Here is a 19,011-nt window from a genome sequence, read left to right as displayed (position 1 = left end):
TGAACAGTTTCTAACTGAAAATGGATATGTATCCTATGTAAAATCTATAAACTAAATCAACTCATGACATCTTTAACTGAAATTGTGTATAGAACTGACCAAAAGACAGAATTAAAGCTTTTTACTCCTAATGCAAAACAAGTTCAAAAGTGACTGATATTGTCAATGATTGTCTGGTTGTTTTATTAGGTGCAATTAAAAATCAGAACTGATTTAACTGGCTGTTTTCTCCTTGTGTAAACACAGCGGAAAGGGACATAATTCCAATCACTCCCCTCTGGAATATTTTATGGTAAGTGTTTCTTCTTTATGATAATGTATTTTCCCACTAGGAAACATTACCTATACCTCCTATCAGTAGTTGTTGTCTTTTAAGCTTTATTTTCCTCATTTTATATTGCCAAAAACATTATTTTAAATGCTTTTGTGGACAATGAATTCTGAATAATGGGTCCTGAGTAACTGTAGAATTTCCTCTTGCTATTTTAAATTAATTACTTTGGTAGCAAAATAACTTTGAAGATTGCTTTATAATTTTTGGCATAAAATTAAAAAAATATGATTTGATTTCTCTTTCTGCACCATTCTTATTCTGTCAGTGGATTACTACAGTTCAGAGCAAAACAAGAATATGAAGAAATGAAGCAACTCTGGTTTTGTGAACATAAATGTCATTGTTGGAATAAATCTGGTGAAAACATTGCTACTTAAAAGCATCATTAGAGCCAGGTGGCACACTTGGGTAATCCCAGTGGCTCAGGAAGCTGAAATAGGAGGATCACAAGTACAAAGCCAACCTCAGCAACAGAGAAGCACTAAGCAACCCAGTGAGACCCTGTCTCTAAATAAAATACAAAATATGGCTGGGGATGTGGCTCAGTGGTTGAATGCCCTTGAGTTCAATCCCCAGTACCAAAAAACAAAACAAAACAAAACAAAAAAGTATTATTAGAGCTACTTTACTCCTAGATTTTATCTCTATGCTCTATAAACAAGTATTTTATTCAGCATTTAATCTCTAGCACTTGCTATTTGCAACATTTCCAGGAACAGGTAAGTAGTCAATATATTTTTTTTAATAAATAAATGGTAATGCAGATGAATATATCTGAAAGTTTCATGTACCTTCCAATCCAACAACTTTGATCTTGCAGAAATCATAAGAGCACCAGGTTGACTCTGTTAGATATGATGAGGAAATTTAATATTGTTTCAGGATACAAAATCAACCTTCAAAACTCAATACACCAATAATAAGTTGGACGAAAAATAAATAATGAAAGCAATTACATTCAGTATAGCTACAATAAAATAAAATAAACTGCCTAAGAATAAATTAAACCCATGAAATGAAATAACTCTACAGTGAACATTACAAAATAGAGATGGGAAAAATTTTTAAATGAGTCAAAAAATGGAAAGGCCTTCCCCATTCAAGGATTGTAAGAACTAATATTGTCAATAGTAGCCCACACAATTTATAGATCCATTGCAATCTCCATAAAATGTTAGTGAAATTCTTCACAGAACTAGTCAAAACAAATTTAAAATTAATGTAGAAGCACAAAAACTATCCCAAAATAGCCAAAACAATCTTGAATAAAAAGAACAAAGCCAAAAGTCCCATAAGACATGATTTTAAGACATACTACAGAGCCCTGATAAATAAGACTGGAGGTACTGGCATAAAAACAGACAAACAAACTAATGCAGCAGAATAGAGATCCCAGAAATAAAACCATGCATCTACCTGTAGTCAACAGATTTTAGATGAAGGTGTCAAAAACATACATTGGAGAAATCACAGCCTCTTTAATAAGTAGTACTGGGAAATCATAGATATTCAAATGTTGAAGATTGAAACTTGACTCCTATTTCTCACTATTTACAAAAATCAACTTAAAATGGATTAAAAATGGAACTATAATCCTAAAACTATGAGACTACTTGAAGAAAACATAAGGAAATGCTCACCACATTGGAAAATATAAGACCCACCAGCACAGGAAACAAAAGCAAAAACAAACAGGATTATATCAAACAAGAATGTTTCTCTACAGCAATGAGAATTTGAAGGAAGGAATAGACAACCTACAAAATGAGAAAAAAAAATGTTTGACAGCTATACATCTGACAAAGGATTAATATACAGAATATTTAAGCAACTCAAATAATTTACCAACCCAAACCCAAGTAATATAATTAAATAATGGATAAATGATTTGGGTAGCTGCCTCTCAAAGGAACAAACACTAATAAACAACAAATATAAGGCAATATTTTTAGTCATCAGAAAAATTCAATTAAAACCATAATGAAATATCATTTCAATCCAGTTAGTATGACTCCTACCAAAAAAAAAAAAAATGAGCAAACAACAAATGCTAGTGAAAAAGTAGAGCTCAAACACCATTAGTTGAATGTAAGTAAAGCATTATGGAGAACAATACAGAGATTCTTCAACAATGTATAATTATATCTACCATAAGCCCCAGCTACCCCACTTCTGGGTATATATCCAAAGGAAATGCAATTAACTTTTCAAAAAGATACCTGGCAGACTTATATACATTGTGGCATTATTCACAATAGCTAAGATGTGGAATTAGTCTAGGTGCCCACCAGTGGATGAATGGATAAAGAAAATAAGGTATAAACACACACACACACACACACACACACACACACACACACATACAAAATAATATACATTGGTATATTATTCAGACATAAAAAGAATAAAACCCTGTCATTTGTAGAAGTATGGAATTAAGTGAATTAATCAAGACAGACAAATAAGTACAGCATATTATAATATGTGAAAGTTATAAAAGAAAATTTACCTGAATGTAGAATAATGATTACCAGAGCTTGGAAAGTAGGGAGGTTGATAAAAGAGGCTGTATTTCTTCAACACACCATATTCGTGTATTGAAACATCCCTGTGAATCACATTAATGTATTTCAGTAATACGCATTAATTAAAATGAAATTCCATTGATAGTTAATCAGTCATTTCTTGGCTGATTGGGTCTCATGTACCTGCACTGGGGAAGTATTGGTGATACTGGTTTGATTGCTCTCCCAAGTATTCTTTTATCTTCAAATATCTACCTTAGATCAAATGTAAAACATTAAAAAGATTCATTATTTCCCTCAGAAGTTTCTACTTGACTCAAGTACTATAAGTCTTTTTGACAATTAAAAATGTTCTAGGGCATAAAGAAGTCTTGGAGAGAAAGGACAATGGCAAACCTTGATTCATAGTTGTCAGGAGGACATTTTCAGAACTGGTAGCAGTATGGCAAGCCCAGAACACAAAATCAGTTTGCAACAATCTGGATTATCATGTTGGTAAATTGTCTACGAGAAACCTAATCATTAGTAAATCTTCTCTTGATAGTCATATCCACATATTATCAGTTAAATATGACAATGTCTCTATAATTCTGAAGTAGCACATGGAAGAGTCTCATTAATGATAATTCTAAAGTTACAAATATCTGTGGAGCATCTGAGAGTAGGTCATCAGTGAAAGTATCTCTTGCATTCAAATTTCCTTTCTACTTCTTCTCAGTGGCACATATGCTCACCAGGTTAAGATTATCCCTTCAGGAAAGGTAGCAGAACTCCAGCTATCTTATCTAAAATGCAAACATAGTAATGTTTCAGGATACAAAATCAACATTCAAAACTCAGTACACCAATAATAAGGCGGATGAAAAATAAATAATGAAAGCAATTACATTCAGAATAGCTACAATAAAATAGTCCCTGTAAGTTAACAGTTGCAAAGTAAGAGAGTTCCCTACTTAGTAACAATATGTTGTTACTATAGTAATGGGTTTTAAATCTATTTATCATGATTTACCCAGCATTTTTTAACAGAACAAAGTAAATATCTGAAAAGCCATATTATTACAAATAGGAAGGGTAAATACTCAAAAAATTGTTTACAATTTTTTGTAAACAATAGTATACAATATTAGTATACAATATTATTAAGGTAATACAGAAGTGAAAATGCGAAAAAGAGACTGAAATTTACAAACAGCTGAATGTTAACTGATAAAGTAATTTAGTAATTGCTAAATCTAAAGGGAAGAGGAACGGTTCCTGAATACTTATTAAAAGCACTTTATATCAAAATAGAAGTTGAAAGTGTGGGAAGCATTTGATTGTATTTTGCTGCTCACGTATACAGACTTCATGTTCCTGAGTGCAGAATAATCGATCGTGTGTGGGCATGTGCACTGAATGCATGATGACTATGCATTTCTTACTGTGGATAATAGTTAATATTTGTATACTTCTGTATCACCATGCTTGAAACCTGTACAGATACTCGTATCTGAAGCAAAGGAGGGCAATGTTAAAGAAATAAAACACAAAGTTAACAACTGAAGTGTTTGTTGTTGTTCTTGTGACTTTTTGTTTGTTTTTTGGTTTGGGCCAGGAATAGTATACAATATTATTAAGGTAATACAGAAGTGAAAATGCGAAAAAGAGACTGAAATTTACAAACAGCTGAATGTTAACTGATAAAGTAATTTAGCACAGCCTATTTAACAGATGTTGAAAATGAGTCTGAGGTTCTATATGTTTACCAGTTAATACATTGTTTTTTAAATCCAGTTGATATTTCTTCAACTAAAATTGAAAACTTGACCCTGAAAAGTGTACATATGGTCTCTGACATATAATGGTTCATCATATGTTTTCAACTGTACAATAATGCAAAAGTGATGCATATTCAATAGAAGTCATACTTTGAACTTTGAATTTTATATTTTTAGTACCTTAGATGTTATAAACTTAAGTTGGGTTTATTGAGATATAACCTCATCAATAAATCAAGGAGTGTCTATAAGATGAAGGTTGCAGTTTCCTAAGGTAAAGAGAAATAGGTGAGAAAAGAAGTATGGGGAGAGATAGGGAGGGAGAGAGAGAGAAAGAGGAACCAGAGGTCATTATATTAGAGTGGAATGACATTCTTCCCATCCCCCACCCCTAGGGTCCATTAACTTACATACATAATTAGGTTTTGGACTAGTAGATTTCCAAAGTGTCCCATCTCACTTTGCCTTTAATTTCTAAGAATGGAAAATTTTCCTTAACAATTCATGTAATGATCTTTTCTTTGTTTTATTAGCATGTAATGATCTTTTGATGTTTAATGTCTTTATTTTGGAGCCCTGTAATTGCTAAATCTAAGGGGAAGAGGAACGGTTCCTGAATACTTATTAAAAGCACTTTATATCAAAATAGAAGTTGAAAGTGTGGGAAGCATTTGATTGTATTTTGCTGCTCACGTATACAGACTTCATGTTCCTGAGTGCAGGATAATCGATCAGAATGACTCTTTTGTTAGTGGGCCTGAATACTTTTGTCAATTAAAGATCTCAAACAGGCATCTATCTGCAGATTTTTTTCTCTTATTGTCTAAGATTTAGTTCTGTTTTGTTTTGTTATTGTCTATGGTTTTTTTTTTTTTTTTTTTTTTTTTTTTTTTGTGTCTATGGTTCTTGAAGCCCTGTACCAGTGCTTCATTTAAGCTCTTCTTTTTACCCTACAGGCACAAGGCAGCTGGACCTTCGACAGGTAAAGTTCCCACTGAAGTCAATTGGAGTTTTGACTGCCTGAGGGCTGCAGCATTGGACCCCAAGTCATCTATTATAAATATTTTTGACATATCAGATTCATACACATTCCACTCCAGCTGAAAAAGAAAAAAGGGACAGACATTCACCAGTTATTTCATGCCTCAAAGGAAAACAACTTCACTTAAATGATATTGTTTCCTCACCTCAGATACACTAGGGGGTTATGATGGTCACCAAAGACCCTGTCTGCAAACTGAGAAGAGATATGATATTTTTTTTTCAGTGAAAAGAAATTATTATTTTTTCTTTAGCCAGGCGGTAGTGTAGCAAGCAAATTTCCATTTATTAACTTTATTACTTACCTTATAAGAATATTTCAGGTAATGAGTAGAGAGATGTTATATGAGCATATATACTTTAATATATTTAGGGTAATACAACTGCAAAAGCTTTCTGCCTTTTTTGATAATTTATTAAAAAAGAAGGGCAAATAAAAGAACAAAAGAAAAATATAAAACCTGAAATTGCACAAGTTTCTCTCTCTCTCTTTTTCTCTCTCTCTCATTGGTTTATTTTATTACCTGGAACTTTCTCTTTTAAATTTATTTCAAAGTAAGTTAATATACAACTGATTTTTTAAATAATTTAATTTCTCATGTAAGCTCTTGATAGGAAATTCTTTTCTGGTCTTGTCTATTTTATATTATAATTTATATCACAAAATATCAGGAAGTATTTGAGGCTGAAAAAATACTTACATGTTGAGTTCAGCGGTAAAGCTAACCATACTACTAAAAACATATAAACTAATTGGTTGTTCATAATTGAATTCCCTTTAGTGACAAGTTTTATTATAAATAGTTGAATTCTCTAAAAATAGCTTTTTTGTATGTTTCTATTTCTTCACTGATTATTATGCTTAATTTTTGTAACATAGATGATAAAAAATATCACAGTACCATATTATTTAATGAAGCAGTTTAGAATATTTGCTTTTTAAATATCTCAGAAGAGACAGAAAGAGATACATTCAGTTTTTTTTAGTTAGCAGGAACACATTTAAATTTTACTCCTCACTATATATCACACCCTGATAAGATTAATTCAGTTAATGAGAATCATTGTGCACATATATATTTTTGCATTTATTAATTACCTGTATTTGTGCATCATTTGAAAACTACATATACATTAGTGTGTAAATACAGTTTTTTTTTTTTTGTGTGTGTGTGTGGATAGCCTCCAAATGGAATAAATACTAAGTTGTTAAACAATTCATATTGTATTTTCATGGATGAAGTACAATTAGATACAAGAAGAAAATGTTCTTGCTGTTAAAATTTTCTGCAACCTAACTACATGATCTTGTGAATGGCAGGAAACCAGAAATAATTCTGTTGCTACTTATGTTTAATGAGTCATGACAAATCTAAACAACCAAATCATTCAGTAGCATCAAATTTGACCATTCTAGGCTATATCTACCAAAAGTCTAATTATTGGAGCAATTAAGTAAAAATGTGGCCAAACTAAATGCCTGGTACTGTGTAAACAGATCACTGGGATGAATAATTACATTTTAAAATTGAATTGGCTTTTTTGTAGCTAGTTGATACAACAGAGGTTGTCAAACATCTGGCCATTTTCTCCACACAATTTTAGGCAACAGGTCAAATTAAACAAGCTAATTTAAATTTTGATTTATTTAGTGAGTTTTTAAACTATCTTGAGGAAACTTGTATTATATATGAAACTTTAGGCCAGGGCTCTTTTTATATATAAGTAGGTATACATGTAATTACAACAAAACAATAGGTAATAGGTTTATTTTTTTCCAGATGTAATATTCAAGTCTGCTTTATTAATTCTCAAAATAATACTAAGAGATTGTTATCATTAAAATCTCCATTTTCTTTTTTCTTTTTCTTTTGAGAGAGAGAGAGAGAGAGAGAAAGAGAGAGAGAGAGAATTTTAATATTTATTTTTTAGTTTTCAGTGGACACAACATCTTTTGTTTTGTATGTGGTGCTCAGGATCGAACCTGGGCTGCAAGCATGCCAGGCGAGTGCGCTACCGCTTGAGCCACATCCCCAGCCCTAAAATCTCCATTTTTTCATATGAGAAAAGTAAAGTAAAATAAGATAACCTAGTTATTTCTGGAGGAGGCAGGATTAATTGAGGTGGTCTAAAGCCCATGTTTGTTTATTATTGTTGTTTTGCTGTACTCAGGATTGAACTCAGGGTTATTCTGCCACTGAGCTATACCCTAAGCCATTTTATTTTATTTTTTGTTGTTGTTGTTTGTTTGTTTGTCTGTTTGTTTTTTAGTCTTATGAATTTTATTTTTTTAAATTATGACAGCAGAATGCATTACAATTCTTATTACACATATAGAGTATAATTTTTCATATCTTTCTATATAGAATATGTTCACGCCAATTCATGCCTTTATACATGTACTTTGTTTTCTTTTTTTATTAAAATTCTTATTGCACAAATATACCACAATTTTTTATATCTCTGTTTATATATAAATTAATGTTGACATCCAATTCAATTCTTCATACATGTACTTTGCAGGGTGATATCCATCACATTCCACTGTCCTTGCTAATCCCCTGCCCCCTCCCTTTCCCTCCTACCCTTCTTCCCTATCTAGAGAAACAAAACTACTCTAAAATATCATATCACTCCAGTCAGAATGGCAGCTATTATAAAGATAAACAACAATAAGTGTTGGAGAGGATGTGGGGTAAAAGGTACACTCATACATTGCTGGTGGGACTGCAAATTGGTACAGCCAATATGGAAAGTAGTATGAAGATTCCTTGGAAATCTGGGAATGGAACCACCATTTGACCCAGCTATCCCTCTCCTTTGACTATATCCAAAGGACTTAAAAATAGCATACTACAGGGACACAGCCACATCAATGTTTATAGCAGCACAATTCACAATAGCTAACCTGTGGAGCCAAACTATATGCTCTTCAGTGGATGAATGGATAAAAAAAAATGTGGCATATATACACAATGGAAATTTACTCAGCAACAAAAGAGAATAAAATCAGCATTTGCAGGTAATGAATGGCATTGGAGAAGATAATGCTAAGTGAGGTTAGCCAATCCCCCCCAAAACAAATGCCGAATGTTTTCTCTGATATAAGGAGGCTGACTCATAGTAAGGTAAGGAGGGTGAGCATGGGAGGATTATATGAATTCTAAACTCTTTTATTTGTAATTTTGCTACAGGGTGTCACTAGGTTGTTGAAGATCTCACTTAGTTGCTGAGGCTGACCTTGAACTTTCAATTCTTCTGCCTCTACCTCGGAGTCCCTTGGATTACAGGTGTGCATCACTGTACATCCTCTAAGTTCTATGTTAACAAACTGTATGTTTTATAACTATCTACACACAAGCAAATTCACCAAAACAACCAGGGCATTTAACAGATATACTGAAAAAAGATGAAACTTAATGTTGTTCTTGAACCAAATTGATTGGTTAGTTCAATGAGAATAGTCAATCTTATAGTTGTGTTTATACATGGTCAAAAATCTATGTCTTTTAACTCAATAGAGTGTCTCACCTTTGACTTTTTCTTTGTCTACATCCTGTAAGACATTACAAAGAAAGTGGCAATTTCCAAAAGGCTCATTGCAGTACAAAGAGAAACCAGAAAAATCTATAGATTTTCCTAACTCCATAGGTTCCTTTCGAATTATATGGCTATTGCAGGTATGATGAAACACAGCAATCAATCATTCTGACAACCTTGCTTCACCTTTAACCATAAAACCCACAAAAATTCCAAAAGATATCTCTGTAGTACTAGTATTCATTTCACATTTTCTTTACAATAATATATTAAGCATTTTACAGCAAATATTAGTTGACAGCAATCTCCATGTTTCAGCTTAGTGAGTATTCTCATGCTATCCTGCTACTGTCCCAGTCAATTAGCTAGAAGGACATTTTGATCCCATATAGGAAAAAAGAAGGAATTTTGCATTTACCAAGGGGATTAAGTTAACTATTTATGATGGATACAGATGTATAGCACTTACTTCAATTTCCTTCCACCTAATCTCAGGGGAGAAGACAAACTAAATCCTAATTCATAAGTCTAGATACAGAATAAGGTCATCATTTTAAATCAATATGACAGTTACACAAAATAATAATGATATTTTTGGCATTTGGATTCTTATTATTTCATAACTCCAAGCATTTCCAAACTTTCATATTCTTGACTAAAATGATGTCATTTTCACCTATAAATTTATATGTATAAAAAAACTAAGTTAAATATTTGATTAACCTTATATGATCATGAGATTGTTTGGTAATAGAGTCAATACTTAAATTGTCTTATCAGACTAAATGCAGAGCTCAAGTTTTAAAAAAGTATTAAAGGAACTACACAAGGCTGAGTCTAATATTTGTGAAAGTTTTCATATCATTTTAAGAAAGAATTTATAAGAAGAGATTGAACAGTTCTAAATGCATGATATAGCTATGAAAATATATGAGATGGATATTATTATCCTATATACATATATGATTGCATGACTTGTGTGACTCTGCATCATGTACAACCAGAGGAATGAGAAGTTGTGCTCCATTGGTGTAAAATGTATCCAAGTGCATTCTATACTCATGTGTAATTATTGGAACAAATTTTAAAAATAATAAAAAAGAGAAATAGATTCCTTAATCAACTCAGTTAATAGGATCTTCAAGCAGTTTCTCTGATGCCTTAACTTAAAAGTGCTGACCAATTAAGCACGTGTGACTGACATTGGATTGGAGAATGTCAGAGTGGCCAAGGCACAGCCTTATTCAGGGGTCTAGAAGAAGTTTTCTAAAAAAAAAAAAAAAAATATATATATATATATATATATATATATATGTATATATATATTAGAGGCAAAAATTAAAATTTGGTGAAGTGCTAAAATTTTAGTTTCAATTGTGTAATAAAATAAAACAGAATAATAAATAAATAAAAATAAAATAAAAATAAATAAAGCCTTGAATGAATTAATTTAAATTTAGAGGCCAATTTTTCTTATTTTAAAAGTGAAGGAGTTAATATTTTCAGGATTTTGATGTAGATTAAAAATGAACCTTAGTGCATGGTATATATTAAGAATAATTATGTATACATCTTCTGATCTTCAAACCCAATAAAGATACGAACTCTTTCAAAAATAAGTTATTATTTTAGCACCCAAGTACAACAAATTGTTTGTTTCAGGAAAATTATATATATCTATAGCTGATAAAGGAGTTTTCTGAGCTAAAAATAGTAATTCATTAATTTATCAAATAAATTTTTCAACCTCGTGCACTGGGCATATTTTACATGCACTGGGCATATACAAATCACATAAAAACCTGATTTGTAATTCAATGGAAGTTGTTACAATACAACCTTCAGGAACTAAGATAAAATAAATAAATTAAAAAGAGAGAAATATCTCCCATCTGAACCAGGACAAAGCTACAATTATTGTCATTGACCAAAGTCTGCTCATTTTTTTTTAATTCCAGAAATGTTAATCTGGGTTTTTATTTTGAAAGAAGGTCATGCATATATCTCTGCATCTTCCTGCCTCAATTCTACTGACATTTTTCCATCCTCCTGCTGAAAAAACTTGTGAATTTTATTAAGAGTCAAAATAAATCAAATAATTTTCTCTTATTAAAAATTAGTATCTAACTTTCTAGCATTAAGTCAAATCCCTCTATTTAATTTGTGAAACAACTTGACAGGGAAAAAATTAATTGTTTGATCAAGGTCTCATTACTGAAAGAAAATGGCAGAATTTGAAATAGAAATCATGCTCTTAGTTTCTTAGCCCATCTTATGTTCTTGTTACTCTAAATACTGTATTAATCTTCTAGAATAAAAGCACATAAAAATCCATGTAGCCTCCAAATTTTATATTTCTCTCATTTGCATGTTTTTGATGTATTAATTTTCTGGTTATTTTATTATGTTATGCTACTTTCTCTACTTACCATGATTTTCCACCAAAAATAAAGTAACAAAAGTAAATTTTTCTGTGTTTAGGAGAAAGGCAACTCAATTTTTCATGCATGTCTATATAATATACATACAAATATAGCAAGTGAGCAGATACATAGGTGGTCTCATCAGTTATGAAATTATTTCCAAATGCAAGTTAGTTGACCTACATCTAATTCTGCTCCAGAAATCATGGAAGCAGCATGTCTAGTTACTGACATCCCAGACACTCTTGCCAACATGAGGTCAGTGTGTCCACACTAGGCTTGTGCTATGTCTCCTCTCTCACTCTTCCCATGCACTTGCCCTGATCCTGTCCACTTATGCATAGAAATGCACACACACACACATGCACACAAACACACACACATAAATGACAGCAGTGACATTTTCTTTTCTCTTTTTCTTTCTTTCTTGTCTTTCCTCTTTCTCCTTTTCCTTCTTATTTCTCTTCAACCTTTTTATTACTTTACCACCTTCTATAACCTATAGACTTATCCCATCAATTAACTTTTTTCAATTCGTATAAAAAATCATCCTGATCTGAATAGAAGGCATTTGTAATGATTTGTATCTTTAATATCAACCAAAAGCTCAGTTTTGAAATGATGGGCTCCCATTCAGCAAAAATCACAGGTGGAGCTTTTAGGCAATGATGCAATCATGAGTACTGTAAGCTCATTAGTGGATTAATTCATTTTATGTATTAATAATTTGAATGTATTACTGGGGGCTAACTGTAGATAGTGGGATGTGGTTGGAGGAAGCATGTCACTGGGGGCAAGCCCTTGGATTATATCTTGTTTCTGTCTTCTCTCTCTCTCTTTCTCTCTTTTCTCTCTCTCTTTCTCAATTTCTTGGTTGCCATGAACTAAGTAGCTTTCCTCTGCCATGCCCTTCTACCAAGCATGCCTCACTTTGGACCCAGAGCAATGGAGTTGGCCACTTATGTACTAAATCTATGAAACTAGGATCCCAAAATAAACTTTTTTTCCTTTAATTTGTTCTTGTCAGGTATTTTGATCACAGTGGCATATAGCTGATTAATATAACCTAGAAAAAAATCTATTCAATATTGTTTCTTGTATATTTAAGCACTAAGTCTAATAGAGTGACATTAAATCAAAGAAATGCACAAATCAGACTTACCCTATTACTTTATGGGATGTTCCTAAAAGTACAAACACACAGAACACATAGACATGTACCTACACAATGCACTCAAAAATATATCTGTGCATATACCTCCCTATCTATGTTATGAATGAAACCTCTCACTTCAGATTAATTAAAAATTTGGTTGTATTTGTAGATAACATAATGTGTCAGGTATCATGTTATCTGTATATAATTTGTCTAGACCCTGGGCAACTTCCTTCCATATGCCAAGAAAAGTACCCATGTCACTCATTATATGGATTAAATTTAAACATATATGTGTTTCTGTGTATATCTATGAATTTACATCAAATTCTACAAGATATGCAATAAACTCAGACAAGTTCTCCAAATATACACTGGGAGTTCCTTACAAGTTGTTTTGTTAGGACCTTCATGCACAATTATCCCCTCTATTTTCTATGTTTCTAATCTACCCTCCCCCTTGTTACATTCCCCATAACATATAAATATACATTAAAAACACACCAAAATAGTCTCAAAATTTTTTCTCATTTTTTTCTTTTATCCACCTTTTTCAAGTCATTAATCCTTCCCTTTTTAATCATTTCTGATATATTTAATATATAGCCCACCAAAAATGATTTTCTTTTCTTCTCAATGCATTTCATGGTAGCTTCTACCTCTCCCATTCTACCCAGGGTCTTCTAACAAGGATCATGTATGACCACTGAATGGCTATGTCTCACCTTCTGTTTTTATTTAGTCTTTGTCAGCATTGAATTCTTAACAGAATTCAATCGTGTTCAGTAATAATTTTATGTATATCATATCACATATTTCCTTAAATTAAACAACTATATTTCTCATATGATTATAAATTCTGTAAAAAAATATTTTAATCTCTATATTACCTATCATATTAGATTGGCTATAACTTGAATATCCATTCCCCCTATTTGGGAACTTTTAGCTAATTCTTTTCATCAGTATATATAAATGAAGTTTCCTTTTATAAATATTGCTGCCACTTTAGAAAATGATAGTAAATGATGTGCTACGTATTAAACTCTCTGACTTACAAGACTGCATGTGCTCCTTTCATCTCACCTTCCTGTCTTAACATAATGGGCCTACCATCCCCTAATGTTTCACCTGTGTCCTCTTTGGTACATGTTTTATCCTATATTGATTTCCTTAATTACTAACTTAATGTTATATACCTTCTTACCTCATTCTAGAACCATATGTATCAACCAACTCTAGCCCATTAACATACTCTAGAACCTTTCTTTTCCACTAGAAGACAGTTTTCCAAAGGCAACCATGCCCAGGAAAAAGAACTCTAAAATTCAGCTTTTTGAAGCTCTTCTCAAGTTCTAATTCCTTCCCTGTTTATACTGTTTCAGCACAGACATACTAGTTACATTCTGGTCTTGTAATTCTTTTAACTTACGTAATTCTTTCGAATAATAGGAATAATTTACATCAAAGCATCCCTGTTCAAACTGTTGGTACGATTTTTGTCTTCTTACTAGACCTTGACTGATGTGGAAGCTATATTATTATTGATAATAAACATTAATTTATAAATTTAAGGTAATTTTGGTCTTTATTTGTCTCTGTGTTATGATCTTTCCTTTGAATCAGTTAATTTAAATTTATGTTTACCATTCTGAAGATTTTTAGGAGAAGTACGATCTTTTCCAGTTTAGAGTCCTCTTGTTGCTAAGATGCAAGCAATGAATTTTGTAGCTTTCTATATAAGAGTTAAAAGAAGATCTTCTCACTGATATCTTAATTGGCCACTGCGCTACCTTAGAAATCTCTGCCTAAATCAGACCCTGGTTCTCATAACCCTAATGTCAAACCTTATCTTTTGGCTTTATATCATATATCTTCTTAACTGGTTTCCTACTTACTCTCTATGTGACTCAGTCTCCTATACTGCTGCTAAAGTTACGCTGCTAGAAAGCAAATGTCACAATGCCACTCTTCTGTTTGATTTTAATGGGCTTCTTCTTTCTGAGGGCAAGTGCTCCATAGACAGGCTGAGTCAAATAGCTCTCTGCACCCTCATAAATGTCACTTTGTACTATGTAATCTTGTTGAACCACTCAGATTTTCTCATGTCCCCAACGCAAAATGCATTCTTCTGAGAATTTGATGTTCTTTCCGAATTTGGAAAAATAAATTCTACTTCAGAAAAAATAAATCCTATTTTCTTGAAAAAATAAACCCTACTTCACTTGGAAAAGGTATTTTTTAAGCGATATAGATTATTCACTGAGAAAATATCCTTGTTCTTGCTATTTGTACCTTACTTTACCATTTTGTCCTACCACAGTTACTCAGATTTCTGTGTCAGCACTTTAGCCTAATTCTGTGGTTCTCAAATTATACCCTGATTTAGGATCACATGGAATAAGATACAGCATGTTGAATCATACCCCACAGTTTATAACTCAGTAGATCTGGACAAAAGCTAGAAAAATCTGCATATCTGATTAGATATGCAGAAACTGATTAGTTTCTATGTAATGTTTCTTCTATTGGTCTTGGACCCGTATTTTTAGAAGCACTGGTCAAATGAATTTATGAGAATATTTTAATATTTCAGGTAAAAACAACAACAGCAACAACAATATCAAATTAAACAGGTTTTGTTAAAGTATCAGAAAATGTCTCATGGTTTCTTACCAAACAATCATATTTGAATCTCTAAAATAATGTAAACAAAAATTGAATGTAATAGTTGAGGATTATGACAAATTTAGAGAAAGTAACAAACCAAAGGCTGCTTCATTTCTCCAGGTGTATGATCCTGAAATAACTCCTAAAATCTAATGACCAGCGTCTTTAAAAATAGAAAAAAATATAATTTCAAATGGAATTAGTAGCAAACCAAAGTTCATTTTCAGCAATTAAGCTGCTTCCTTTTGCCACAAACCAAGATTATTTTACAAATTGCTTCATCATTATGGCTGTGTAAAGCCTTGCATATAGGTATTGCGATAATTATATTGGTTGTCAGGAATACGAATACTTTTCAGATAAAACTAATCTATAGATAGATTTCAGGGTCTGTTGCACTTCAGTTGCCTGGTGTGATTCTTTGAAAGCCTCAGCTTATTAGGAAAGAATGGCCCTTGCCATATGTGCAGCATTAAAAACATCTGGAAACACCATCAAAGCAAGAAATTTTTTTCTTTCCACTGGCATGAAGAAGTCATTGGAAATTTCACAGATGTTTGAATCTCAGGATCCCTGGATAGTAGAAAATTGAAGCAGACTGCTGGCATTGACCAAGTGATTTCTCCTAGGAAATACACTGTGACTCCATGGAGAAAAATGAGAAGTTACTCCTAATGGGAATAAGTTTCTTCCTAAATAAAGTCATGAGTGAATAATCTAGTTTGTCATTGAATGTCATTGTAATGTATACGAGGCTAAAATCATTAGCATGCCCACAGCGGTTGCAATTAGAATCACACGGACAAGGGAGTATTAGTGAAGTTCATGCATGTCTGGCACCTAATGCAATTTGGCATTTATCTTGACAATTTGGGGCCATTTCTCTATTTTCCAAAGAGACTATATCCAACTTATCATTCTTTCAAAACTAGAATTATCCATTCTATATTTATCCCAGATTTGGTAAAGCCATTTTAAACTTGATTACGTAATTATAGGTTCTCACTTAAAATATGGGGATTTTGTGCCTGACTCTTGTATTTACCAGGCCATGTTTGTAAACCTCCTAGTAAAGATATACCATGAAAAATCATTTAAGATTTTAAACTACTTTTATTTTTTTCAAAATATGTTCAAAATAATCATTGATAAGTCCTCTGCTCTCGGTAATGAAGGGAATGTGGGATTTTATGTCTTTTCAGAAATATTTCTTCAAGTGATTTTTATATTATTATTATGTTCAAATTGCAATAAACCCTCAGTGATCTAAATGTGGCCCACAAACTAGAAGTAACATCATAACCTTGTAACTTAGTAGAACTGCAGATTCTCAGGCTGAAGCACAGTCTGAAGATCAAGGAGAGAACCAGGTGAGTTGTTTTGACTAGTGTTTTCACATTGAAATATTGCTGTAGAAAATATTGCTGTCTTTAATATAAAACGGATTCATTTTTCTTTTTAACCTCTAAAACAAGAAAGCCAAGTCCTAGAATTAAGTAAAAATGAGAGCAATATATGTCAGGATTATTATAATTTGTGGTTTAAAGTAATACTACTGCAGAGAAAGACTTCTTTGAAGTTTCAAGAACCGAGTATTACTGGGCATGCAAACTCAGACAGATACAGCTCCCTTGTTTATTTCTTATCTGCAGTCCAGCACAACTACCATCTGCCTGATTGAAAGAAACAGAAAAATAACTGAATGTCCAATGTGGATTGTAGTTTTTGCCTTAGTAAGTTAGGTCAATTAAATGGTCTTTTATTCCCCCTGGGCTAAAAATGTTCAGACCTTTACACAGACTCTACAACTACTTTTGTCCTTAGGATGTTACTATCCTTTGTATACAACCTTGGAGATATCAGAAGGTGATGGAGTTTTGTTTTCTTTCTCCCTACAATTCTTTTACTTCTACAAGTATACTAGTGATGAATTTTACCCCTTGGAACAGCTTGCCCAAGTGGGCAAAATTAAAATATGAGTTTTTATTCATTTTTTTCTTGATTTTCTCAGAGCCCAGCAGCCTTCTTGTCTGCACTAAATTCACCTCAGCTCTCACTGATTACAGTGTCTCAAACATACCCATAATCACCAAAGAACATTCTCTGATTACAAAAAAACTACAGTGCACTAAAAAAATAAAAATAAAAAAAGTATCTTCCCAATTTACTTTATAACATTAGCAAATTGTTATTAAAATTGAACATATATATTAAAAACAACAGTCTCATTTATACACGTTTATTTTTTAACTTTCGTATAAGACATTAGGAAAGAAAGGTAAGTTTACCTTAGAATTATTATTACCTGACCAAGTAGAGTGTAATCCTAAGAAGGTAATGCTGATTAAGATCAGCAAAATCTCTTATATAAGAAATCAATTCTAAGATAAATTACCCAATTAAAAATGGGCAAAATATATAAATAGACAGTTCTCCAAAGATAATATATTAATAATCAATAAGCAGATGAAAAGATGCTCAACATTGTTAGCCATCAGGGAGATGCAAATCAACATCACAGTGAGATAACACTTCAAACACACTAATATAGCCTTAATTACATAGTTGGATTTTAACAAGTTTGGTGAGAATATGAAGGAATTAGCAACCTCATACTTCTTGTAGAAATGGTACATAGTTCAACCGCTTTATAAACAGTGTGACTGCTCCTTAAAAGTTTGAACATAAAGTTATATAGCATTGGGTCTATACATAGGTAGTTAGTTATTCAAGACAAATAAAATGGGAACATTCACAGGGCAGAGGGGAGGTAAAAAGGGGAGGAAGAATACAAGACAGAGGCCATCAATGGGTACTGGGTTTCCTTTGGAGTTGATAAAAATGTCCTAAAATCAGATAAAGCAAAAAACAGTACATTGTACATTATAAGTGAATTGAATGGTATAAGAATGCACCAATAATTGTTTCAAAAATCAGTTTTTAGATCAAGGAGGGAAAATCTACATTATAATTTCCGTGGAATCTTAAAATGCAGAACCTATTCCACATTAGAGTTACCATTAATCAAAAGATAATTTCCTGGGTCTGGCAGGACAGGAGCCTACATGTTGCTACTATGTCCTTGTAAAAAACAAAAGACAGAACAAACTTCAAAATCAATAACTTTTCTCAAATGCATCAGAGAAATGTAGCCACAAGGCAAACTGCTGTACCCCACATTGGAGAGACACATAGGCAATACAGAGGAACACATCTCCCCACTGCAGAAACTCATGAGTAGAAGCCTTCGTGGAAATCAGTGCCCTAGTAGGAAAACCTAAAGTGTAATTGGCAAACTGCTAAAGTCTCCACATGGACAAGTCTATGAGTCAAAAACTTCAGAGGGACCCAGTCATAGTCAGGTTCCCAGTCTTGCGAATTTTACCTACAGGGGATCTACCAGGTCCTCATAGAGAACATCAGACAAAAATCTTTCATGATTCTGGTAGAGGGAAGCAGAAAGAAACCTTTTTGAAACATGCCAGAGCATTTTGTTTTATTTAACAAGGCCTATCCTCCGGAGAAAATGTTTTACCAGAGCCTGACCTGAAGGGATTTTATA

This window comes from Ictidomys tridecemlineatus, chromosome 8 (assembly GCF_052094955.1).
Source record: "Ictidomys tridecemlineatus isolate mIctTri1 chromosome 8, mIctTri1.hap1, whole genome shotgun sequence".
Taxonomy (NCBI): Eukaryota; Metazoa; Chordata; class Mammalia; order Rodentia; family Sciuridae; genus Ictidomys; species Ictidomys tridecemlineatus.
The sequence above is the reverse complement of the archived record's forward strand: the minus strand, read 5'-3'. Positions refer to the sequence as shown.